General features: G+C 35.8%; 19 non-coding genes across 19 annotated transcripts; all 19 read right to left on the bottom strand.

Annotated features, from left to right (window-relative positions):
* Window positions 1-1,468: 1,468 nt before the first annotated feature.
* TRNAP-AGG (transfer RNA proline (anticodon AGG)) lies at window positions 1,469-1,540 on the bottom strand. The gene has a single exon. It is a non-coding gene; the product is annotated as a tRNA-Pro (tRNA).
* Window positions 1,541-2,567: 1,027 nt separating this feature from the next.
* TRNAP-AGG (transfer RNA proline (anticodon AGG)) lies at window positions 2,568-2,639 on the bottom strand. The gene has a single exon. It is a non-coding gene; the product is annotated as a tRNA-Pro (tRNA).
* Window positions 2,640-3,666: 1,027 nt separating this feature from the next.
* Window positions 3,667-3,738, bottom strand: TRNAP-UGG (transfer RNA proline (anticodon UGG)). Its single transcript has one exon. It is a non-coding gene; the product is annotated as a tRNA-Pro (tRNA).
* Window positions 3,739-4,765: 1,027 nt separating this feature from the next.
* On the bottom strand, window positions 4,766-4,837 carry TRNAP-AGG (transfer RNA proline (anticodon AGG)). The gene has a single exon. It is a non-coding gene; the product is annotated as a tRNA-Pro (tRNA).
* A 1,028-nt stretch (window positions 4,838-5,865) lies between these two features.
* Window positions 5,866-5,937, bottom strand: TRNAP-AGG (transfer RNA proline (anticodon AGG)). The gene has a single exon. It is a non-coding gene; the product is annotated as a tRNA-Pro (tRNA).
* A 2,203-nt stretch (window positions 5,938-8,140) lies between these two features.
* TRNAP-AGG (transfer RNA proline (anticodon AGG)) lies at window positions 8,141-8,212 on the bottom strand. Its single transcript has one exon. It is a non-coding gene; the product is annotated as a tRNA-Pro (tRNA).
* A 1,104-nt stretch (window positions 8,213-9,316) lies between these two features.
* TRNAP-AGG (transfer RNA proline (anticodon AGG)) lies at window positions 9,317-9,388 on the bottom strand. The gene has a single exon. It is a non-coding gene; the product is annotated as a tRNA-Pro (tRNA).
* A 1,027-nt stretch (window positions 9,389-10,415) lies between these two features.
* Window positions 10,416-10,487, bottom strand: TRNAP-AGG (transfer RNA proline (anticodon AGG)). The gene has a single exon. It is a non-coding gene; the product is annotated as a tRNA-Pro (tRNA).
* A 1,027-nt stretch (window positions 10,488-11,514) lies between these two features.
* On the bottom strand, window positions 11,515-11,586 carry TRNAP-UGG (transfer RNA proline (anticodon UGG)). Its single transcript has one exon. It is a non-coding gene; the product is annotated as a tRNA-Pro (tRNA).
* A 1,027-nt stretch (window positions 11,587-12,613) lies between these two features.
* On the bottom strand, window positions 12,614-12,685 carry TRNAP-AGG (transfer RNA proline (anticodon AGG)). The gene has a single exon. It is a non-coding gene; the product is annotated as a tRNA-Pro (tRNA).
* Window positions 12,686-13,713: 1,028 nt separating this feature from the next.
* TRNAP-AGG (transfer RNA proline (anticodon AGG)) lies at window positions 13,714-13,785 on the bottom strand. Its single transcript has one exon. It is a non-coding gene; the product is annotated as a tRNA-Pro (tRNA).
* Window positions 13,786-15,988: 2,203 nt separating this feature from the next.
* TRNAP-AGG (transfer RNA proline (anticodon AGG)) lies at window positions 15,989-16,060 on the bottom strand. Its single transcript has one exon. It is a non-coding gene; the product is annotated as a tRNA-Pro (tRNA).
* Window positions 16,061-17,087: 1,027 nt separating this feature from the next.
* On the bottom strand, window positions 17,088-17,159 carry TRNAP-AGG (transfer RNA proline (anticodon AGG)). The gene has a single exon. It is a non-coding gene; the product is annotated as a tRNA-Pro (tRNA).
* Window positions 17,160-18,187: 1,028 nt separating this feature from the next.
* TRNAP-AGG (transfer RNA proline (anticodon AGG)) lies at window positions 18,188-18,259 on the bottom strand. The gene has a single exon. It is a non-coding gene; the product is annotated as a tRNA-Pro (tRNA).
* A 1,104-nt stretch (window positions 18,260-19,363) lies between these two features.
* Window positions 19,364-19,435, bottom strand: TRNAP-AGG (transfer RNA proline (anticodon AGG)). The gene has a single exon. It is a non-coding gene; the product is annotated as a tRNA-Pro (tRNA).
* A 1,028-nt stretch (window positions 19,436-20,463) lies between these two features.
* On the bottom strand, window positions 20,464-20,535 carry TRNAP-AGG (transfer RNA proline (anticodon AGG)). The gene has a single exon. It is a non-coding gene; the product is annotated as a tRNA-Pro (tRNA).
* Window positions 20,536-21,563: 1,028 nt separating this feature from the next.
* TRNAP-AGG (transfer RNA proline (anticodon AGG)) lies at window positions 21,564-21,635 on the bottom strand. Its single transcript has one exon. It is a non-coding gene; the product is annotated as a tRNA-Pro (tRNA).
* A 1,027-nt stretch (window positions 21,636-22,662) lies between these two features.
* Window positions 22,663-22,734, bottom strand: TRNAP-AGG (transfer RNA proline (anticodon AGG)). The gene has a single exon. It is a non-coding gene; the product is annotated as a tRNA-Pro (tRNA).
* Window positions 22,735-23,762: 1,028 nt separating this feature from the next.
* Window positions 23,763-23,834, bottom strand: TRNAP-AGG (transfer RNA proline (anticodon AGG)). Its single transcript has one exon. It is a non-coding gene; the product is annotated as a tRNA-Pro (tRNA).
* Window positions 23,835-23,853: the final 19 nt, after the last annotated feature.

Below are 23,853 nucleotides of genomic sequence, written 5' to 3'. Positions count from 1 at the left end.
CTTGCATTAATGACTTACGATAAACCATTGATTTTAAATGGTTGATAATGAAAACGACACATTTTTTATGATTTCTCTCATACATTTCTAAGTAAAAGCTAAACGAGTATTAATATAAGATGTTAGCTTTGAAAGGTGATATCAGAAGCACCAGGAAATATATATATTGATGGTGGCGTGCCAACATCTTCTCTTTGGAGCACTTGAAGGGTTTTGCTATAAGTGATTTTTGCTGACTATATTAAACACAGTTCGAAGCTACGTGTTTCAAAAGAAAAAACACCAAATGCTTGGGCTCGTCCAGGATTTGAACCCGGGACCTCTCGCACCCTAAGCGAGAATCATACCCCTAGACCAACGAGCCATTACATTAGTTGGGTTTTAGGAAAAAAATTGCCAGACTAACGCGCCAGACAGCGTTTGTGTTCTCAAAATAGAAACAAAGTTTTCGTTTTGAAGTGAGGATTTTAAAATTCCTCAATAGGATCTGTTTTTCCAATATCATTTTCATTGTATGGGTGAATTAACAGTTGAGGTTTATGTACGATGGTGATAAATCATATTGACTGTTGTCAAAGTTGAGTCTGCTTCTGGTCAAATTGCTGGGGAAGACTTAAAATGTCCATTCATTTCTTAATTGTTTATGAGGGCTTTGTTGGTTTAGGAGAAATTTGTGGTTCTAATATATGTTGGAAAAGCACATGAAGGATTTAACTTTCTTTCTCATATTCTGCATGCTATCACCATGTTGAAAATAAAGTAAAGATGTGCAGAGGAGAAATTAATTATAAATAGTCTTGTGCAAAATAATGTTTGGGGAGGTTGGCCTGGTTCCATAACTTGAATCCACAGTCGAACGTAACGACTGCCTTGAATTTACCTTTACAGTTTTATTCATCGATACATTCAGGCGTGTACTGGAAGGAATTTGATTCAAACCTACCCTCTCCATCACCTATTTGCACAAGTCTAAGTATGAATAAAAATAGAATTCCGTATGTCAAAACATGTATTTTTTCCCCTTTGTTTGTTGTTAACAAAGATTTTGCAGTCTTAAGAAAGACTTTGCAGTCTTAACCCCTTAAGGACCAAACTTCTGGAATAAAAGGGGATCATGACGTGTCAGACATGTCATGTGTCCTTAAGGGGTTAAAAACGTCATCTGAGCAGTTAGGACTTGCATTAATGACTTACGATAAACCAATGATTTTAAATGGTTGATAATGAAAACGACACATTTTTTATGATTTCTCTCATACATTTCTAAGTAAAAGCTAAACGAGTATTAATATAAGATGTTAGCTTTGAAAGGTGATATCAGAAGCACCAGGAAATATATATATTGATGGTGGCATGCCAACATCTTCTCTTTGGAGCACTTGAAGGGTTTTGCTATAAGTGATTTTTGCTGACTATATTAAACACAGTTCGAAGCTACGTGTTTCAAAAGAAAAAACACCAAATGCTTGGGCTCGTCCGGGGTTTGAACCCGGGACCTCTCGCACCCTAAGCGAGAATCATACCCCTAGACCAACGAGCCATTACATTAGTTGGGTTTTAGGAAAAAAATTGCCAGACTAACGCGCCAGACAGCGTTTGTGTTCTCAAAATAGAAACAAAGTTTTCGTTTTGAAGTGAGGATTTTAAAATTCCTCAATAGGATCTGTTTTTCCAATATCATTTTCATTGTATGGGTGAATTAACAGTTGAGGTTTATGTACGATGGTGATAAATCATATTGACTGTTGTCAAAGTTGAGTCTGCTTCTGGTCAAATTGCTGGGGAAGACTTAAAATGTCCATTCATTTCTTAATTGTTTATGAGGGCTTTGTTGGTTTAGGAGAAATTTGTGGTTCTAATATATGTTGGAAAAGCACATGAAGGATTTAACTTTCTTTCTCATATTCTGCATGCTATCACCATGTTGAAAATAAAGTAAAGTTGTGCAGAGGAGAAATTAATTATAAATAGTCTTGTGCAAAATAATGTTTGGGGAGGTTGGCCTGGTTCCATAACTTGAATCCACAGTCGAACGTAACGACTGCCTTGAATTTACCTTTACAGTTTTATTCATCGATACATTCAGGCGTGTACTTGAAGGAATTTGATTCAAACCTACCCTCTCCATCACATATTTGCACAAGTCTAAGTATGAATAAAAATAGAATTCCGTATGTCAAAACATATATTTTTCCCCTTTGTTTGTTGTTAACAAAGATTTTGCAGTCTTAAGAAAGACTTTGCAGTCTTAAAAGCGTCATCTGAGCAGTTAGGACTTGCATTAATGACTTACGATAAACCATTGATTTTAAATGGTTGATAATGAAAACAACACATTTTTTATGATTTCTCTCATACATTTCTAAGTAAAAGCTAAACGAGTATTAATATAAGATGTTAGCTTTGAAAGGTGATATCAGAAGCACCAGGAAATATATATATTGATGGTGGCATGCCAACATCTTCTCTTTGGAGCACTTGAAGGGTTTTGCTATAAGTGATTTTTGCTGACTATATTAAACACAGTTCGAAGCTACGTGTTTCAAAAGAAAAAACACCAAATGCTTGGGCTCGTCCGGGATTTGAACCCGGGACCTCTCGCACCCTAAGCGAGAATCATACCCCTAGACCAACGAGCCATTACATTAGTTGGGTTTTAGGAAAAAAATTGCCAGACTAACGCGCCAGACAGCGTTTGTGTTCTCAAAATAGAAACAAAGTTTTCGTTTTGAAGTGAGGATTTTAAATTTCCTCAATAGGATCTGTTTTTCCAATATCATTTTCATTGTATGGGTAAATTAACAGTTGAGGTTTATGTACGATGGTGATAAATCATATTGACAGTTGTCAAAGTTGAGTCTGTTTCTGGTCAAATTGCTGGGGAAGACTTAAAATGTCCATTCATTTCTTAATTGTTTATGAGGGCTTTGTTGGTTTAGGAGAAATTTGTGGTTCAAATATATGTTGGAAAAGCACATGAAGGATTCAACTTTCTTTCTCATATTCTGCATGCTATCACCATGTTGAAAATAAAGTAAAGATGTGCAGAGGAGAAATTAATTATAAATAGTCTTGTGCAAAATAATGTTTGGGGAGGTTGGCCTGGTTCCATAACTTGAATCCACAGCCGAACGTAACGACTGCCTTGAATTTACCTTTACAGTTTTATTCATCGATACATTCAGGCGTGTACTGGAAGGAATTTGATGCAAACCTACCCTCTCCAACACATATTTGCACATGTCTAAGTATGAATAAAAATAGAATTCCGTATGTCAAAACATATATTTTTTCCCCTTTGTTTGTTGTTAACAAAGATTTTGAAGTCTTAAGAAAGACTTTGCAGTCTTAAAAGCGTCATCTGAGCAGTTAGGACTTGCATTAATGACTTACGATAAACCATTGATTTTAAATGGTTGATAATGAAAACAACACATTTTTTATGATTTCTCTCATACAATTCTAAGTAAAAGCTAAACTTGTATTAATATAAGATGTTAGCTTTGAAAGGTGATATCAGAAGCACCAGGAAATATATATATTGATGGTGGCATGCCAACATCTTCTCTGTGGAGCACTTGAAGGGTTTTGCTACAAATGATTTTTGCTGACTATATTAAACACAGTTGGAAGCTACGTGTTTCAAAAGAAAAACAACAATTGCTTGGGCTCGTCCGGGATTTGAACCCGGGACCTCTCGCACCCAAAGCGAGAATCATACCCCTAGACCAACGAGCCATTACATTAGTTGGGTTTTAGGAAAAAAATTGCCAGACTAACGCGCCAGACAGCGTTTGTGTTCTCAAAATAGAAACAAAGTTTTCGTTTTGAAGTGAGGATTTTAAATTTCCTCAATAGGATCTGTTTTTCCAATATCATTTTCATTGTATGGGTAATTTAACAGTTGAGGTTTATGTACGATGGTGATAAATCATATTGACAGTTGTCAAAGTTGAGTCTGTTTCTGGTCAAATTGCTGGGGAAGACTTAAAATGTCCATTCATTTCTTAATTGTTTATGAGGGCTTTGTTGGTTTAGGAGAAATTTGTGGTTCAAATATATGTTGGAAAAGCACATGAAGGATTGAACTTTCTTTCTCATATTCTGCATGCTATCACCATGTTGAAAATAAAGTAAAGATGTGCAGAGGAGAAATTAATTATAAATAGTCTTGTGCAAAATAATGTTTGGGGAGGTTGGCCTGGTTCCATAACTTGAATCCACAGCCAAACGTAACGACTGCCTTGAATTTACCTTTACAGTTTTATTCATCGATACATTCAGGCGTGTACTGGAAGGAATTTGAGTCAAACCTACCCTCTCCATCACATATTTGCACAAGTCTAAGTATGAATAAAAATATAATTCCGTATGTCAAAACATATATTTTTTCCCCTTTGTTTGTTGTTAACAAAGATTTTGCAGTCTTAAGAAAGACTTTGCAGTCTTAAAAGCGTCATCTGAGCAGTTAGGACTTGCATTAATGACTTACGATAAACCATTGATTTTAAATGGTTGATAATGAAAACGACACATTTTTTATGATTTCTCTCATACATTTCTAAGTAAAAGCTAAACGAGTATTAATATAAGATGTTAGCTTTGAAAGGTGATATCAGAAGCACCAGGAAATATATATATTGATGGTGGCATGCCAACATCTTCTCTTTGGAGCACTTGAAGGGTTTTGCTATAAGTGATTTTTGCTGACTATATTAAACACAGTTCGAAGCTACGTGTTTCAAAAGAAAAACACCAAATGCTTGGGCTCGTCCGGGATTTGAACCCGGGACCTCTCGCACCCTAAGCGAGAATCATACCCCTAGACCAACGAGCCATTACACTAGCTGGGTTTTAGGAAACAAATTGCCAGACTAACGCGCCAGACAGCGTTTGTGTTCTCAAAATAGAAACAAAGTTTTCGTTTTGAAGTGAGGATTTTAAAATTCCTCAATAGGATCTGTTTTTCCAATATCATTTTCATTGTATGGGTGAATTAACAGTTGAGGTTTATGTACGATGGTGATAAATCATATTGACTGTTGTCAAAGTTGAGTCTGCTTCTGGTCAAATTGCTGGGGAAGACTTAAAATGTCCATTCATTTCTTAATTGTTTATGAGGGCTTTGTTGGTTTAGGAGAAATTTGTGGTTCTAATATATGTTGGAAAAGCACATGAAGGATTTAACTTTCTTTCTCATATTCTGCATGCTATCACCATGTTGAAAATAAAGTAAAGATGTGCAGAGGAGAAATTAATTATAAATAGTCTTGTGCAAAATAATGTTTGGGGAGGTTGGCCTGGTTCCATAACTTGAATCCACAGTCGAACGTAACGACTGCCTTGAATTTACCTTTACAGTTTTATTCATCGATACATTCAGGCGTGTACTGGAAGGAATTTGATTCAAACCTACCCTCTCCATCACATATTTGCACAAGTCTAAGTATGAATAAAAATAGAATTCCGTATGTCAAAACATGTATTTTTTCCCCTTTGTTTGTTGTTAACAAAGATTTTGCAGTCTTAAGAAAGACTTTGCAGTCTTAAAAGCGTCATCGGAGCAGTTAGGACTTGCATTAATGACTTACGATAAACCATTGATTTTAAATGGTTGATAATGAAAACGACACATTTTTTATGATTTCTCTCATACATTTCTAAGTAAAAGCTAAACGAGTATTAATATAAGATGTTAGCTTTGAAAGGTGATATCAGAAGCACCAGGAAATATATATATTGATGGTGGCATGCCAACATCTTCTCTTTGGAGCACTTGAAGGGTTTTGCTATAAGTGATTTTTGCTGACTATATTAAACACAGTTCGAAGCTACGTGTTTCAAAAAAAAAAACACCAAATGCTTGGGCTCGTCCGGGATTTGAACCCGGGACCTCTCGCACCCTAAGCGAGAATCATACCCCTAGACCAACGAGCCATTACATTAGTTGGGTTTTAGGAAAAAAATTGCCAGACTAACGCGCCAGACAGCGTTTGTGTTCTCAAAATAGAAACAAAGTTTTCGTTTTGAAGTGAGGATTTTAAAATTCCTCAATAGGATCTGTTTTTCCAATATCATTTTCATTGTATGGGTGAATTAACAGTTGAGGTTTATGTACAATGGTGATAAATCATATTGACTGTTGTCAAAGTTGAGTCTGCTTCTGGTCAAATTGCTGGGGAAACTTAAAATGTCCATTCATTTCTTAATTGTTTATGAGGGCTTTGTTGGTTTAGGAGAAATTTGTGGTTCTAATATATGTTGGAAAAGCACATGAAGGATTTAACTTTCTTTCTCATATTCTGCATGCTATCACCATGTTGAAAATAAAGTAAAGATGTGCAGAGGAGAAATTAATTATAAATAGTCTTCTGCAAAATAATGTTTGGGGAGGTTGGCCTGGTTCCATAACTTGAATCCACAGTCGAACGTAACGACTGCCTTGAATTTACCTTTACAGTTTTATTCATCGATACATTCAGGCGTGTACTGGAAGGAATTTGATTCAAACCTACCCTCTCCATCACATATTTGCACAAGTCTAAGTATGAATAAAAATAGAATTCCGTATGTCAAAACATGTATTTTTTCCCCTTTGTTTGTTGTTAACAAAGATTTTGCAGTCTTAAGAAAGACTTTGCAGTCTTAAAAGCGTCATCTGAGCAGTTAGGACTTGCATTAATGACTTACGATAAACCATTGATTTTAAATGGTTGATAATGAAAACGACACATTTTTTATGATTTCTCTCATACATTTCTAAGTAAAAGCTAAACGAGTATTAATATAAGATGTTAGCTTTGAAAGGTGATATCAGAAGCACCAGGAAATATATATATTGATGGTGGCGTGCCAACATCTTCTCTTTGGAGCACTTGAAGGGTTTTGCTATAAGTGATTTTTGCTGACTATATTAAACACAGTTCGAAGCTACGTGTTTCAAAAGAAAAAACACCAAATGCTTGGGCTCGTCCAGGATTTGAACCCGGGACCTCTCGCACCCTAAGCGAGAATCATACCCCTAGACCAACGAGCCATTACATTAGTTGGGTTTTAGGAAAAAAATTGCCAGACTAACGCGCCAGACAGCGTTTGTGTTCTCAAAATAGAAACAAAGTTTTCGTTTTGAAGTGAGGATTTTAAAATTCCTCAATAGGATCTGTTTTTCCAATATCATTTTCATTGTATGGGTGAATTAACAGTTGAGGTTTATGTACGATGGTGATAAATCATATTGACTGTTGTCAAAGTTGAGTCTGCTTCTGGTCAAATTGCTGGGGAAGACTTAAAATGTCCATTCATTTCTTAATTGTTTATGAGGGCTTTGTTGGTTTAGGAGAAATTTGTGGTTCTAATATATGTTGGAAAAGCACATGAAGGATTTAACTTTCTTTCTCATATTCTGCATGCTATCACCATGTTGAAAATAAAGTAAAGATGTGCAGAGGAGAAATTAATTATAAATAGTCTTGTGCAAAATAATGTTTGGGGAGGTTGGCCTGGTTCCATAACTTGAATCCACAGTCGAACGTAACGACTGCCTTGAATTTACCTTTACAGTTTTATTCATCGATACATTCAGGCGTGTACTGGAAGGAATTTGATTCAAACCTACCCTCTCCATCACCTATTTGCACAAGTCTAAGTATGAATAAAAATAGAATTCCGTATGTCAAAACATGTATTTTTTCCCCTTTGTTTGTTGTTAACAAAGATTTTGCAGTCTTAAGAAAGACTTTGCAGTCTTAACCCCTTAAGGACCAAACTTCTGGAATAAAAGGGGATCATGACGTGTCAGACATGTCATGTGTCCTTAAGGGGTTAAAAACGTCATCTGAGCAGTTAGGACTTGCATTAATGACTTACGATAAACCAATGATTTTAAATGGTTGATAATGAAAACGACACATTTTTTATGATTTCTCTCATACATTTCTAAGTAAAAGCTAAACGAGTATTAATATAAGATGTTAGCTTTGAAAGGTGATATCAGAAGCACCAGGAAATATATATATTGATGGTGGCATGCCAACATCTTCTCTTTGGAGCACTTGAAGGGTTTTGCTATAAGTGATTTTTGCTGACTATATTAAACACAGTTCGAAGCTACGTGTTTCAAAAGAAAAAACACCAAATGCTTGGGCTCGTCCGGGGTTTGAACCCGGGACCTCTCGCACCCTAAGCGAGAATCATACCCCTAGACCAACGAGCCATTACATTAGTTGGGTTTTAGGAAAAAAATTGCCAGACTAACGCGCCAGACAGCGTTTGTGTTCTCAAAATAGAAACAAAGTTTTCGTTTTGAAGTGAGGATTTTAAAATTCCTCAATAGGATCTGTTTTTCCAATATCATTTTCATTGTATGGGTGAATTAACAGTTGAGGTTTATGTACGATGGTGATAAATCATATTGACTGTTGTCAAAGTTGAGTCTGCTTCTGGTCAAATTGCTGGGGAAGACTTAAAATGTCCATTCATTTCTTAATTGTTTATGAGGGCTTTGTTGGTTTAGGAGAAATTTGTGGTTCTAATATATGTTGGAAAAGCACATGAAGGATTTAACTTTCTTTCTCATATTCTGCATGCTATCACCATGTTGAAAATAAAGTAAAGATGTGCAGAGGAGAAATTAATTATAAATAGTCTTGTGCAAAATAATGTTTGGGGAGGTTGGCCTGGTTCCATAACTTGAATCCACAGTCGAACGTAACGACTGCCTTGAATTTACCTTTACAGTTTTATTCATCGATACATTCAGGCGTGTACTGGAAGGAATTTGATTCAAACCTACCCTCTCCATCACCTATTTGCACAAGTCTAAGTATGAATAAAAATAGAATTCCGTATGTCAAAACATGTATTTTTTCCCCTTTGTTTGTTGTTAACAAAGATTTTGCAGTCTTAAGAAAGACTTTGCAGTCTTAACCCCTTAAGGACCAAACTTCTGGAATAAAAGGGGATCATGACGTGTCAGACATGTCATGTGTCCTTAAGGGGTTAAAAACGTCATCTGAGCAGTTAGGACTTGCATTAATGACTTACGATAAACCAATGATTTTAAATGGTTGATAATGAAAACGACACATTTTTTATGATTTCTCTCATACATTTCTAAGTAAAAGCTAAACGAGTATTAATATAAGATGTTAGCTTTGAAAGGTGATATCAGAAGCACCAGGGAATATATATATTGATGGTGGCATGCCAACATCTTCTCTTTGGAGCACTTGAAGGGTTTTGCTATAAGTGATTTTTGCTGACTATATTAAACACAGTTCGAAGCTACGTGTTTCAAAAGAAAAAACACCAAATGCTTGGGCTCGTCCGGGGTTTGAACCCGGGACCTCTCGCACCCTAAGCGAGAATCATACCCCTAGACCAACGAGCCATTACATTAGTTGGGTTTTAGGAAAAAAATTGCCAGACTAACGCGCCAGACAGCGTTTGTGTTCTCAAAATAGAAACAAAGTTTTCGTTTTGAAGTGAGGATTTTAAAATTCCTCAATAGGATCTGTTTTTCCAATATCATTTTCATTGTATGGGTGAATTAACAGTTGAGGTTTATGTACGATGGTGATAAATCATATTGACTGTTGTCAAAGTTGAGTCTGCTTCTGGTCAAATTGCTGGGGAAGACTTAAAATGTCCATTCATTTCTTAATTGTTTATGAGGGCTTTGTTGGTTTAGGAGAAATTTGTGGTTCTAATATATGTTGGAAAAGCACATGAAGGATTTAACTTTCTTTCTCATATTCTGCATGCTATCACCATGTTGAAAATAAAGTAAAGTTGTGCAGAGGAGAAATTAATTATAAATAGTCTTGTGCAAAATAATGTTTGGGGAGGTTGGCCTGGTTCCATAACTTGAATCCACAGTCGAACGTAACGACTGCCTTGAATTTACCTTTACAGTTTTATTCATCGATACATTCAGGCGTGTACTTGAAGGAATTTGATTCAAACCTACCCTCTCCATCACATATTTGCACAAGTCTAAGTATGAATAAAAATAGAATTCCGTATGTCAAAACATATATTTTTCCCCTTTGTTTGTTGTTAACAAAGATTTTGCAGTCTTAAGAAAGACTTTGCAGTCTTAAAAGCGTCATCTGAGCAGTTAGGACTTGCATTAATGACTTACGATAAACCATTGATTTTAAATGGTTGATAATGAAAACAACACATTTTTTATGATTTCTCTCATACATTTCTAAGTAAAAGCTAAACGAGTATTAATATAAGATGTTAGCTTTGAAAGGTGATATCAGAAGCACCAGGAAATATATATATTGATGGTGGCATGCCAACATCTTCTCTTTGGAGCACTTGAAGGGTTTTGCTATAAGTGATTTTTGCTGACTATATTAAACACAGTTCGAAGCTACGTGTTTCAAAAGAAAAAACACCAAATGCTTGGGCTCGTCCGGGATTTGAACCCGGGACCTCTCGCACCCTAAGCGAGAATCATACCCCTAGACCAACGAGCCATTACATTAGTTGGGTTTTAGGAAAAAAATTGCCAGACTAACGCGCCAGACAGCGTTTGTGTTCTCAAAATAGAAACAAAGTTTTCGTTTTGAAGTGAGGATTTTAAATTTCCTCAATAGGATCTGTTTTTCCAATATCATTTTCATTGTATGGGTAAATTAACAGTTGAGGTTTATGTACGATGGTGATAAATCATATTGACAGTTGTCAAAGTTGAGTCTGTTTCTGGTCAAATTGCTGGGGAAGACTTAAAATGTCCATTCATTTCTTAATTGTTTATGAGGGCTTTGTTGGTTTAGGAGAAATTTGTGGTTCAAATATATGTTGGAAAAGCACATGAAGGATTCAACTTTCTTTCTCATATTCTGCATGCTATCACCATGTTGAAAATAAAGTAAAGATGTGCAGAGGAGAAATTAATTATAAATAGTCTTGTGCAAAATAATGTTTGGGGAGGTTGGCCTGGTTCCATAACTTGAATCCACAGCCGAACGTAACGACTGCCTTGAATTTACCTTTACAGTTTTATTCATCGATACATTCAGGCGTGTACTGGAAGGAATTTGATGCAAACCTACCCTCTCCAACACATATTTGCACATGTCTAAGTATGAATAAAAATAGAATTCCGTATGTCAAAACATATATTTTTTCCCCTTTGTTTGTTGTTAACAAAGATTTTGAAGTCTTAAGAAAGACTTTGCAGTCTTAAAAGCGTCATCTGAGCAGTTAGGACTTGCATTAATGACTTACGATAAACCATTGATTTTAAATGGTTGATAATGAAAACAACACATTTTTTATGATTTCTCTCATACAATTCTAAGTAAAAGCTAAACTTGTATTAATATAAGATGTTAGCTTTGAAAGGTGATATCAGAAGCACCAGGAAATATATATATTGATGGTGGCATGCCAACATCTTCTCTGTGGAGCACTTGAAGGGTTTTGCTACAAATGATTTTTGCTGACTATATTAAACACAGTTGGAAGCTACGTGTTTCAAAAGAAAAACAACAATTGCTTGGGCTCGTCCGGGATTTGAACCCGGGACCTCTCGCACCCAAAGCGAGAATCATACCCCTAGACCAACGAGCCATTACATTAGTTGGGTTTTAGGAAAAAAATTGCCAGACTAACGCGCCAGACAGCGTTTGTGTTCTCAAAATAGAAACAAAGTTTTCGTTTTGAAGTGAGGATTTTAAATTTCCTCAATAGGATCTGTTTTTCCAATATCATTTTCATTGTATGGGTAATTTAACAGTTGAGGTTTATGTACGATGGTGATAAATCATATTGACAGTTGTCAAAGTTGAGTCTGTTTCTGGTCAAATTGCTGGGGAAGACTTAAAATGTCCATTCATTTCTTAATTGTTTATGAGGGCTTTGTTGGTTTAGGAGAAATTTGTGGTTCAAATATATGTTGGAAAAGCACATGAAGGATTGAACTTTCTTTCTCATATTCTGCATGCTATCACCATGTTGAAAATAAAGTAAAGATGTGCAGAGGAGAAATTAATTATAAATAGTCTTGTGCAAAATAATGTTTGGGGAGGTTGGCCTGGTTCCATAACTTGAATCCACAGCCAAACGTAACGACTGCCTTGAATTTACCTTTACAGTTTTATTCATCGATACATTCAGGCGTGTACTGGAAGGAATTTGAGTCAAACCTACCCTCTCCATCACATATTTGCACAAGTCTAAGTATGAATAAAAATATAATTCCGTATGTCAAAACATATATTTTTTCCCCTTTGTTTGTTGTTAACAAAGATTTTGCAGTCTTAAGAAAGACTTTGCAGTCTTAAAAGCGTCATCTGAGCAGTTAGGACTTGCATTAATGACTTACGATAAACCATTGATTTTAAATGGTTGATAATGAAAACGACACATTTTTTATGATTTCTCTCATACATTTCTAAGTAAAAGCTAAACGAGTATTAATATAAGATGTTAGCTTTGAAAGGTGATATCAGAAGCACCAGGAAATATATATATTGATGGTGGCATGCCAACATCTTCTCTTTGGAGCACTTGAAGGGTTTTGCTATAAGTGATTTTTGCTGACTATATTAAACACAGTTCGAAGCTACGTGTTTCAAAAGAAAAACACCAAATGCTTGGGCTCGTCCGGGATTTGAACCCGGGACCTCTCGCACCCTAAGCGAGAATCATACCCCTAGACCAACGAGCCATTACACTAGCTGGGTTTTAGGAAACAAATTGCCAGACTAACGCGCCAGACAGCGTTTGTGTTCTCAAAATAGAAACAAAGTTTTCGTTTTGAAGTGAGGATTTTAAAATTCCTCAATAGGATCTGTTTTTCCAATATCATTTTCATTGTATGGGTGAATTAACAGTTGAGGTTTATGTACGATGGTGATAAATCATATTGACTGTTGTCAAAGTTGAGTCTGCTTCTGGTCAAATTGCTGGGGAAGACTTAAAATGTCCATTCATTTCTTAATTGTTTATGAGGGCTTTGTTGGTTTAGGAGAAATTTGTGGTTCTAATATATGTTGGAAAAGCACATGAAGGATTTAACTTTCTTTCTCATATTCTGCATGCTATCACCATGTTGAAAATAAAGTAAAGATGTGCAGAGGAGAAATTAATTATAAATAGTCTTGTGCAAAATAATGTTTGGGGAGGTTGGCCTGGTTCCATAACTTGAATCCACAGTCGAACGTAACGACTGCCTTGAATTTACCTTTACAGTTTTATTCATCGATACATTCAGGCGTGTACTGGAAGGAATTTGATTCAAACCTACCCTCTCCATCACATATTTGCACAAGTCTAAGTATGAATAAAAATAGAATTCCGTATGTCAAAACATGTATTTTTTCCCCTTTGTTTGTTGTTAACAAAGATTTTGCAGTCTTAAGAAAGACTTTGCAGTCTTAAAAGCGTCATCGGAGCAGTTAGGACTTGCATTAATGACTTACGATAAACCATTGATTTTAAATGGTTGATAATGAAAACGACACATTTTTTATGATTTCTCTCATACATTTCTAAGTAAAAGCTAAACGAGTATTAATATAAGATGTTAGCTTTGAAAGGTGATATCAGAAGCACCAGGAAATATATATATTGATGGTGGCATGCCAACATCTTCTCTTTGGAGCACTTGAAGGGTTTTGCTATAAGTGATTTTTGCTGACTATATTAAACACAGTTCGAAGCTACGTGTTTCAAAAAAAAAAACACCAAATGCTTGGGCTCGTCCGGGATTTGAACCCGGGACCTCTCGCACCCTAAGCGAGAATCATACCCCTAGACCAACGAGCCATTACATTAGTTGGGTTTTAGGAAAAAAATTGCCAGACTAACGCGCCAGACAGCGTTTGTGTTCTCAAAATAGAAACAAAGTTTTCGTTTTGAAGTGAGGATTTTAAAATTCCTCAATAGGATCTGTTTTTCCAATATCATTTTCATTGTATGGGTGAATTAACAGTTGAGGTTTATGTACAATGGTGATAAATCATATTGACTGTTGTCAAAGTTGAGTCTGCTTCTGGTCAAATTGCTGGGGAAACTTAAAATGTCCATTCATTTCTTAATTGTTTATGAGGGCTTTGTTGGTTTAGGAGAAATTTGTGGTTCTAATATATGTTGGAAAAGCACATGAAGGATTTAACTTTCTTTCTCATATTCTGCATGCTATCACCATGTTGAAAATAAAGTAAAGATGTGCAGAGGAGAAATTAATTATAAATAGTCTTCTGCAAAATAATGTTTGGGGAGGTTGGCCTGGTTCCATAACTTGAATCCACAGTCGAACGTAACGACTGCCTTGAATTTACCTTTACAGTTTTATTCATCGATACATTCAGGCGTGTACTGGAAGGAATTTGATTCAAACCTACCCTCTCCATCACATATTTGCACAAGTCTAAGTATGAATAAAAATAGAATTCCGTATGTCAAAACATGTATTTTTTCCCCTTTGTTTGTTGTTAACAAAGATTTTGCAGTCTTAAGAAAGACTTTGCAGTCTTAAAAGCGTCATCTGAGCAGTTAGGACTTGCATTAATGACTTACGATAAACCATTGATTTTAAATGGTTGATAATGAAAACGACACATTTTTTATGATTTCTCTCATACATTTCTAAGTAAAAGCTAAACGAGTATTAATATAAGATGTTAGCTTTGAAAGGTGATATCAGAAGCACCAGGAAATATATATATTGATGGTGGCGTGCCAACATCTTCTCTTTGGAGCACTTGAAGGGTTTTGCTATAAGTGATTTTTGCTGACTATATTAAACACAGTTCGAAGCTACGTGTTTCAAAAGAAAAAACACCAAATGCTTGGGCTCGTCCAGGATTTGAACCCGGGACCTCTCGCACCCTAAGCGAGAATCATACCCCTAGACCAACGAGCCATTACATTAGTTGGGTTTTAGGAAAAAAATTGCCAGACTAACGCGCCAGACAGCGTTTGTGTTCTCAAAATAGAAACAAAGTTTTCGTTTTGAAGTGAGGATTTTAAAATTCCTCAATAGGATCTGTTTTTCCAATATCATTTTCATTGTATGGGTGAATTAACAGTTGAGGTTTATGTACGATGGTGATAAATCATATTGACTGTTGTCAAAGTTGAGTCTGCTTCTGGTCAAATTGCTGGGGAAGACTTAAAATGTCCATTCATTTCTTAATTGTTTATGAGGGCTTTGTTGGTTTAGGAGAAATTTGTGGTTCTAATATATGTTGGAAAAGCACATGAAGGATTTAACTTTCTTTCTCATATTCTGCATGCTATCACCATGTTGAAAATAAAGTAAAGATGTGCAGAGGAGAAATTAATTATAAATAGTCTTGTGCAAAATAATGTTTGGGGAGGTTGGCCTGGTTCCATAACTTGAATCCACAGTCGAACGTAACGACTGCCTTGAATTTACCTTTACAGTTTTATTCATCGATACATTCAGGCGTGTACTGGAAGGAATTTGATTCAAACCTACCCTCTCCATCACCTATTTGCACAAGTCTAAGTATGAATAAAAATAGAATTCCGTATGTCAAAACATGTATTTTTTCCCCTTTGTTTGTTGTTAACAAAGATTTTGCAGTCTTAAGAAAGACTTTGCAGTCTTAACCCCTTAAGGACCAAACTTCTGGAATAAAAGGGGATCATGACGTGTCAGACATGTCATGTGTCCTTAAGGGGTTAAAAACGTCATCTGAGCAGTTAGGACTTGCATTAATGACTTACGATAAACCAATGATTTTAAATGGTTGATAATGAAAACGACACATTTTTTATGATTTCTCTCATACATTTCTAAGTAAAAGCTAAACGAGTATTAATATAAGATGTTAGCTTTGAAAGGTGATATCAGAAGCACCAGGAAATATATATATTGATGGTGGCATGCCAACATCTTCTCTTTGGAGCACTTGAAGGGTTTTGCTATAAGTGATTTTTGCTGACTATATTAAACACAGTTCGAAGCTACGTGTTTCAAAAGAAAAAACACCAAATGCTTGGGCTCGTCCGGGGTTTGAACCCGGGACCTCTCGCACCCTAAGCGAGAATCATACCCCTAGACCAACGAGCCATTACATTAGTTGGGTTTTAGGAAAAAAATTGCCAGACTAACGCGCCAGACAGCGTTTGTGTTCTCAAAATAGAAACAAAGTTTTCGTTTTGAAGTGAGGATTTTAAAATTCCTCAATAGGATCTGTTTTTCCAATATCATTTTCATTGTATGGGTGAATTAACAGTTGAGGTTTATGTACGATGGTGATAAATCATATTGACTGTTGTCAAAGTTGAGTCTGCTTCTGGTCAAATTGCTGGGGAAGACTTAAAATGTCCATTCATTTCTTAATTGTTTATGAGGGCTTTGTTGGTTTAGGAGAAATTTGTGGTTCTAATATATGTTGGAAAAGCACATGAAGGATTTAACTTTCTTTCTCATATTCTGCATGCTATCACCATGTTGAAAATAAAGTAAAGTTGTGCAGAGGAGAAATTAATTATAAATAGTCTTGTGCAAAATAATGTTTGGGGAGGTTGGCCTGGTTCCATAACTTGAATCCACAGTCGAACGTAACGACTGCCTTGAATTTACCTTTACAGTTTTATTCATCGATACATTCAGGCGTGTACTTGAAGGAATTTGATTCAAACCTACCCTCTCCATCACATATTTGCACAAGTCTAAGTATGAATAAAAATAGAATTCCGTATGTCAAAACATATATTTTTCCCCTTTGTTTGTTGTTAACAAAGATTTTGCAGTCTTAAGAAAGACTTTGCAGTCTTAAAAGCGTCATCTGAGCAGTTAGGACTTGCATTAATGACTTACGATAAACCATTGATTTTAAATGGTTGATAATGAAAACAACACATTTTTTATGATTTCTCTCATACATTTCTAAGTAAAAGCTAAACGAGTATTAATATAAGATGTTAGCTTTGAAAGGTGATATCAGAAGCACCAGGAAATATATATATTGATGGTGGCATGCCAACATCTTCTCTTTGGAGCACTTGAAGGGTTTTGCTATAAGTGATTTTTGCTGACTATATTAAACACAGTTCGAAGCTACGTGTTTCAAAAGAAAAAACACCAAATGCTTGGGCTCGTCCGGGATTTGAACCCGGGACCTCTCGCACCCTAAGCGAGAATCATACCCCTAGACCAACGAGCCATTACATTAGTTGGGTTTTAGGAAAAAAATTGCCAGACTAACGCGCCAGACAGCGTTTGTGTTCTCAAAATAGAAACAAAGTTTTCGTTTTGAAGTGAGGATTTTAAAATTCCTCAATAGGATCTGTTTTTCCAATATCATTTTCATTGTATGGGTGAATTAACAGTTGAGGTTTATGTACGATGGTGATAAATCATATTGACTGTTGTCAAAGTTGAGTCTGCTTCTGGTCAAATTGCTGGGGAAGACTTAAAATGTCCATTCATTTCTTAATTGTTTATGAGGGCTTTGTTGGTTTAGGAGAAATTTGTGGTTCTAATATATGTTGGAAAAGCACATGAAGGATTTAACTTTCTTTCTCATATTCTGCATGCTATCACCATGTTGAAAATAAAGTAAAGATGTGCAGAGGAGAAATTAATTATAAATAGTCTTGTGCAAAATAATGTTTGGGGAGGTTGGCCTGGTTCCATAACTTGAATCCACAGTCGAACGTAACGACTGCCTTGAATTTACCTTTACAGTTTTATTCATCGATACATTCAGGCGTGTACTGGAAGGAATTTGATTCAAACCTACCCTCTCCATCACATATTTGCACAAGTCTAAGTATGAATAAAAATAGAATTCCGTATGTCAAAACATGTATTTTTTCCCCTTTGTTTGTTGTTAACAAAGATTTTGCAGTCTTAAGAAAGACTTTGCAGTCTTAAAAGCGTCATCGGAGCAGTTAGGACTTGCATTAATGACTTACGATAAACCATTGATTTTAAATGGTTGATAATGAAAACGACACATTTTTTATGATTTCTCTCATACATTTCTAAGTAAAAGCTAAACGAGTATTAATATAAGATGTTAGCTTTGAAAGGTGATATCAGAAGCACCAGGAAATATATATATTGATGGTGGCATGCCAACATCTTCTCTTTGGAGCACTTGAAGGGTTTTGCTATAAGTGATTTTTGCTGACTATATTAAACACAGTTCGAAGCTACGTGTTTCAAAAGAAAAAACACCAAATGCTTGGGCTCGTCCGGGATTTGAACCCGGGACCTCTCGCACCCTAAGCGAGAATCATACCCCTAGACCAACGAGCCATTACATTAGTTGGGTTTTAGGAAAAAAATTGCCAGACTAACGCGCCAGACAGCGTTTGTGTTCTCAAAATAGAAACAAAGTTTTCGTTTTGAAGTGAGGATTTTAAAATTCCTCAATAGGATCTGTTTTTCCAATATCATTTTCATTGTATGGGTGAATTAACAGTTGAGGTTTATGTACGATGGTGATAAATCATATTGACTGTTGTCAAAGTTGAGTCTGCTTCTGGTCAAATTGCTGGGGAAGACTTAAAATGTCCATTCATTTCTTAATTGTTTATGAGGGCTTTGTTGGTTTAGGAGAAATTTGTGGTTCTAATATATGTTGGAAAAGCACATGAAGGATTTAACTTTCTTTCTCATATTCTGCATGCTATCACCATGTTGAAAATAAAGTAAAGATGTGCAGAGGAGAAATTAATTATAAATAGTCTTGTGCAAAATAATGTTTGGGGAGGTTGGCCTGGTTCCATAACTTGAATCCACAGTCGAACGTAACGACTGCCTTGAATTTACCTTTACAGTTTTATTCATCGATACATTCAGGCGTGTACTGGAAGGAATTTGATTCAAACCTACCCTCTCCATCACCTATTTGCACAAGTCTAAGTATGAATAAAAATAGAATTCCGTATGTCAAAACATGTATTTTTTCCCCTTTATTTGTTGTTAACAAAGATTTTGCAGTCTTAAGAAAGACTTTGCAGTCTTAACCCCTTAAGGACCAAACTTCTGGAATAAAAGGGGATCATGACGTGTCAGACATGTCATGTGTCCTTAAGGGGTTAAAAACGTCATCTGAGCAGTTAGGACTTGCATTAATGACTTACGATAAACCAATGATTTTAAATGGTTGATAATGAAAACGACACATTTTTTATGATTTCTCTCATACATTTCTAAGTAAAAGCTAAACGAGTATTAATATAAGATGTTAGCTTTGAAAGGTGATATCAGAAGCACCAGGAAATATATATATTGATGGTGGCATGCCAACATCTTCTCTTTGGAGCACTTGAAGGGTTTTGCTATAAGTGATTTTTGCTGACTATATTAAACACAGTTCGAAGCTACGTGTTTCAAAAGAAAAAACACCAATTGCTTGGGCTCGTCCGGGGTTTGAACCCGGGACCTCTCGCACCCTAAGCGAGAATCATACCCCTAGACCAACGAGCCATTACATTAGTTGGGTTTTAGGAAAAAAATTGCCAGACTAACGCGCCAGACAGCGTTTGTGTTCTCAAAATAGAAACAAAGTTTTCGTTTTGAAGTGAGGATTTTAAAATTCCTCAATAGGATCTGTTTTTCCAATATCATTTTCATTGTATGGGTGAATTAACAGTTGAGGTTTATGTACGATGGTGATAAATCATATTGACTGTTGTCAAAGTTGAGTCTGCTTCTGGTCAAATTGCTGGGGAAGACTTAAAATGTCCATTCATTTCTTAATTGTTTATGAGGGCTTTGTTGGTTTAGGAGAAATTTGTGGTTCTAATATATGTTGGAAAAGCACATGAAGGATTTAACTTTCTTTCTCATATTCTGCATGCTATCACCATGTTGAAAATAAAGTAAAGTTGTGCAGAGGAGAAATTAATTATAAATAGTCTTGTGCAAAATAATGTTTGGCAAGGTTGGCCTGGTTCCATAACGTGAATCCACAGTCGAACGTAACGACTGCCTTGAATTTACCTTTACAGTTTTATTCATCGATACATTCAGGCGTGTACTGGAAGGAATTTGATTCAAACCTACCCTCTCCATCACATATTTGCACAAGTCTAAGTATGAATAAAAATAGAATTCCGTATGTCAAAACATGTATTTTTTCCCCTTTGTTTGTTGTTAACAAAGATTTTGCAGTCTTAAGAAAGACTTTGCAGTCTTAAAAGCATCATCGGAGCAGTTAGGACTTGCATTAATGACTTACGATAAACCATTGATTTTAAATGGTTGATAATGAAAACGACACATTTTTTATGATTTCTCTCATACATTTCTAAGTAAAAGCTAAACGAGTATTAATATAAGATGTTAGCTTTGAAAGGTGATATCAGAAGCACCAGGAAATATATATATTGATGGTGGCATGCCAACATCTTCTCTTTGGAGCACTTGAAGGGTTTTGCTATAAGTGATTTTTGCTGACTATATTAAACACAGTTCGAAGCTACGTGTTTCAAAAGAAAAAACACCAAATGCTTGGGCTCGTCCGGGATTTGAACCCGGGACCTCTCGCACCCTAAGCGAGAATCATACCCCTAGACCAACGAGCCATTACATTAGTTGGGTTTTAGGAAAAAAATTGCCAGACTAACGCGCCAGACAGCGTTTGTGTTCTCAAAATAGAAACAAAGTTTTCGTTTTGAAGTGAGGATTTTAAAATTCCTCAATAGGATCTGTTTTTCCAATATCATTTTCATTGTATGGGTGAATTAACAGTTGAGGTTTATGTACGATGGTGATAAATCATATTGACTGTTGTCAAAGTTGAGTCTGCTTCTGGTCAAATTGCTGGGGAAGACTTAAAATGTCCATTCATTTCTTAATTGTTTATGAGGGCTTTGTTGGTTTAGGAGAAATTTGTGGTTCTAATATATGTTGGAAAAGCACATGAAGGATTTAACTTTCTTTCTCATATTCTGCATGCTATCACCATGTTGAAAATAAAGTAAAGATGTGCAGAGGAGAAATTAATTATAAATAGTCTTGTGCAAAATAATGTTTGGGGAGGTTGGCCTGGTTCCATAACTTGAATCCACAGTCGAACGTAACGACTGCCTTGAATTTACCTTTACAGTTTTATTCATCGATACATTCAGGCGTGTACTGGAAGGAATTTGATTCAAACCTACCCTCTCCATCACCTATTTGCACAAGTCTAAGTATGAATAAAAATAGAATTCCGTATGTCAAAACATGTATTTTTTCCCCTTTGTTTGTTGTTAACAAAGATTTTGCAGTCTTAAGAAAGACTTTGCAGTCTTAAAAGCGTCATCGGAGCAGTTAGGACTTGCATTAATGACTTACGATAAACCATTGATTTTAAATGGTTGATAATGAAAACGACACATTTTTTATGATTTCTCTCATACATTTCTAAGTAAAAGCTAAACGAGTATTAATATAAGATGTTAGCTTTGAAAGGTGATATCAGAAGCACCAGGAAATATATATATTGATGGTGGCATGCCAACATCTTCTCTTTGGAGCACTTGAAGGGTTTTGCTATAAGTGATTTTTGCTGACTATATTAAACACAGTTCGAAGCTACGTGTTTCAAAAGAAAAAACACCAAATGCTTGGGCTCGTCCGGGATTTGAACCCGGGACCTCTCGCACCCTAAGCGAGAATCATACCCCTAGACCAACGAGCCATTACATTAGTTGGGTTTTAGGAAAAAAATTGCCAGACTAACGCGCCAGACAGCGTTTGTGTTCTCAAAATAGAAACAAAGTTTTCGTTTTGAAGTGAGGATTTTAAAATTCCTCAATAGGATCTGTTTTTCCAATATCATTTTCATTGTATGGGTGAATTAACAGTTGAGGTTTATGTACAATGGTGATAAATCATATTGACTGTTGTCAAAGTTGAGTCTGCTTCTGGTCAAATTGCTGGGGAAACTTAAAATGTCCATTCATTTCTTAATTGTTTATGAGGGCTTTGTTGGTTTAGGAGAAATTTGTGGTTCTAATATATGTTGGAAAAGCACATGAAGGATTTAACTTTCTTTCTCATATTCTGCATGCTATCACCATGTTGAAAATAAAGTAAAGATGTGCAGAGGAGAAATTAATTATAAATAGTCTTCTGCAAAATAATGTTTGGGGAGGTTGGCCTGGTTCCATAACTTGAATCCACAGTCGAACGTAACGACTGCCTTGAATTTACCTTTACAGTTTTATTCATCGATACATTCAGGCGTGTACTGGAAGGAATTTGATTCAAACCTACCCTCTCCATCACATATTTGCACAAGTCTAAGTATGAATAAAAATAGAATTCCGTATGTCAAAACATGTATTTTTTCCCCTTTGTTTGTTGTTAACAAAGATTTTGCAGTCTTAAGAAAGACTTTGCAGTCTTAAAAGCGTCATCTGAGCAGTTAGGACTTGCATTAATGACTTACGATAAACCATTGATTTTAAATGGTTGATAATGAAAACGACACATTTTTTATGATTTCTCTCATACATTTCTAAGTAAAAGCTAAACGAGTATTAATATAAGATGTTAGCTTTGAAAGGTGATATCAGAAGCACCAGGAAATATATATATTGATGGTGGCATGCCAACATCTTCTCTTTGGAGCACTTGAAGGGTTTTGCTATAAGTGATTTTTGCTGACTATATTAAACACAGTTCGAAGCTACGTGTTTCAAAAGAAAAAACACCAAATGCTTGGGCTCGTCCGGGGTTTGAACCCGGGACCTCTCGCACCCTAAGCGAGAATCATACCCCTAGACCAACGAGCCATTACATTAGTTGGGTTTTAGGAAAAAAATTGCCAGACTAACGCGCCAGACAGCGTTTGTGTTCTCAAAATAGAAACAAAGTTTTCGTTTTGAAGTGAGGATTTTAAAATTCCTCAATAGGATCTGTTTTTCCAATATCATTTTCATTGTATGGGTGAATTAACAGTTGAGGTTTATGTACGATGGTGATAAATCATATTGACTGTTGTCAAAGTTGAGTCTGCTTCTGGTCAAATTGCTGGGGAAGACTTAAAATGTCCATTCATTTCTTAATTGTTTATGAGGGCTTTGTTGGTTTAGGAGAAATTTGTGGTTCTAATATATGTTGGAAAAGCACATGAAGGATTTAACTTTCTTTCTCATATTCTGCATGCTATCACCATGTTGAAAATAAAGTAAAGTTGTGCAGAGGAGAAATTAATTATAAATAGTCTTGTGCAAAATAATGTTTGGGGAGGTTGGCCTGGTTCCATAACTTGAATCCACAGTCGAACGTAACGACTGCCTTGAATTTACCTTTACAGTTTTATTCATCGATACATTCAGGCGTGTACTGGAAGGAATTTGATTCAAACCTACCCTCTCCATCACATATTTGCACAAGTCTAAGTATGAATAAAAATAGAATTCCGTATGTCAAAACATATATTTTTTCCCCTTTTTTTGTTGTAAACAAAGATTTTGCAGTCTTAAGAAAGACTTTGCAGTCTTAAAAGCGTCATCTGAGCAGTTAGGACTTGCATTAATGACTTACGATAAACCATTGATTTTAAATGGTTGATAATGAAAACGACACATTTTTTATGATTTCTCTCATACATTTCTAAGTAAAAGCTAAACGAGTATTAATATAAGATGTTAGCTTTGAAAGGTGATATCAGAAGCACCAGGAAATATATATATTGATGGTGGCATGCCAACATCTTCTCTTTGGAGCACTTGAAGGGTTTTGCTATAAGTGATTTTTGCTGACTATATTAAACACAGTTCGAAGCTACGTGTTTCAAAAGAAAAAACACCAAATGCTTGGGCTCGTCCGGGATTTGAACCCGGGACCTCTCGCACCCTAAGCGAGAATCATACCCCTAGACCAACGAGCCATTACATTAGTTGGGTTTT

This window comes from Pelobates fuscus, chromosome 6 (assembly GCF_036172605.1).
Source record: "Pelobates fuscus isolate aPelFus1 chromosome 6, aPelFus1.pri, whole genome shotgun sequence".
NCBI lineage: Eukaryota > Metazoa > Chordata > Amphibia > Anura > Pelobatidae > Pelobates > Pelobates fuscus.
Note: the sequence above shows the minus strand (reverse complement) of the source record. Positions and strands in the feature narration are given on the sequence as shown.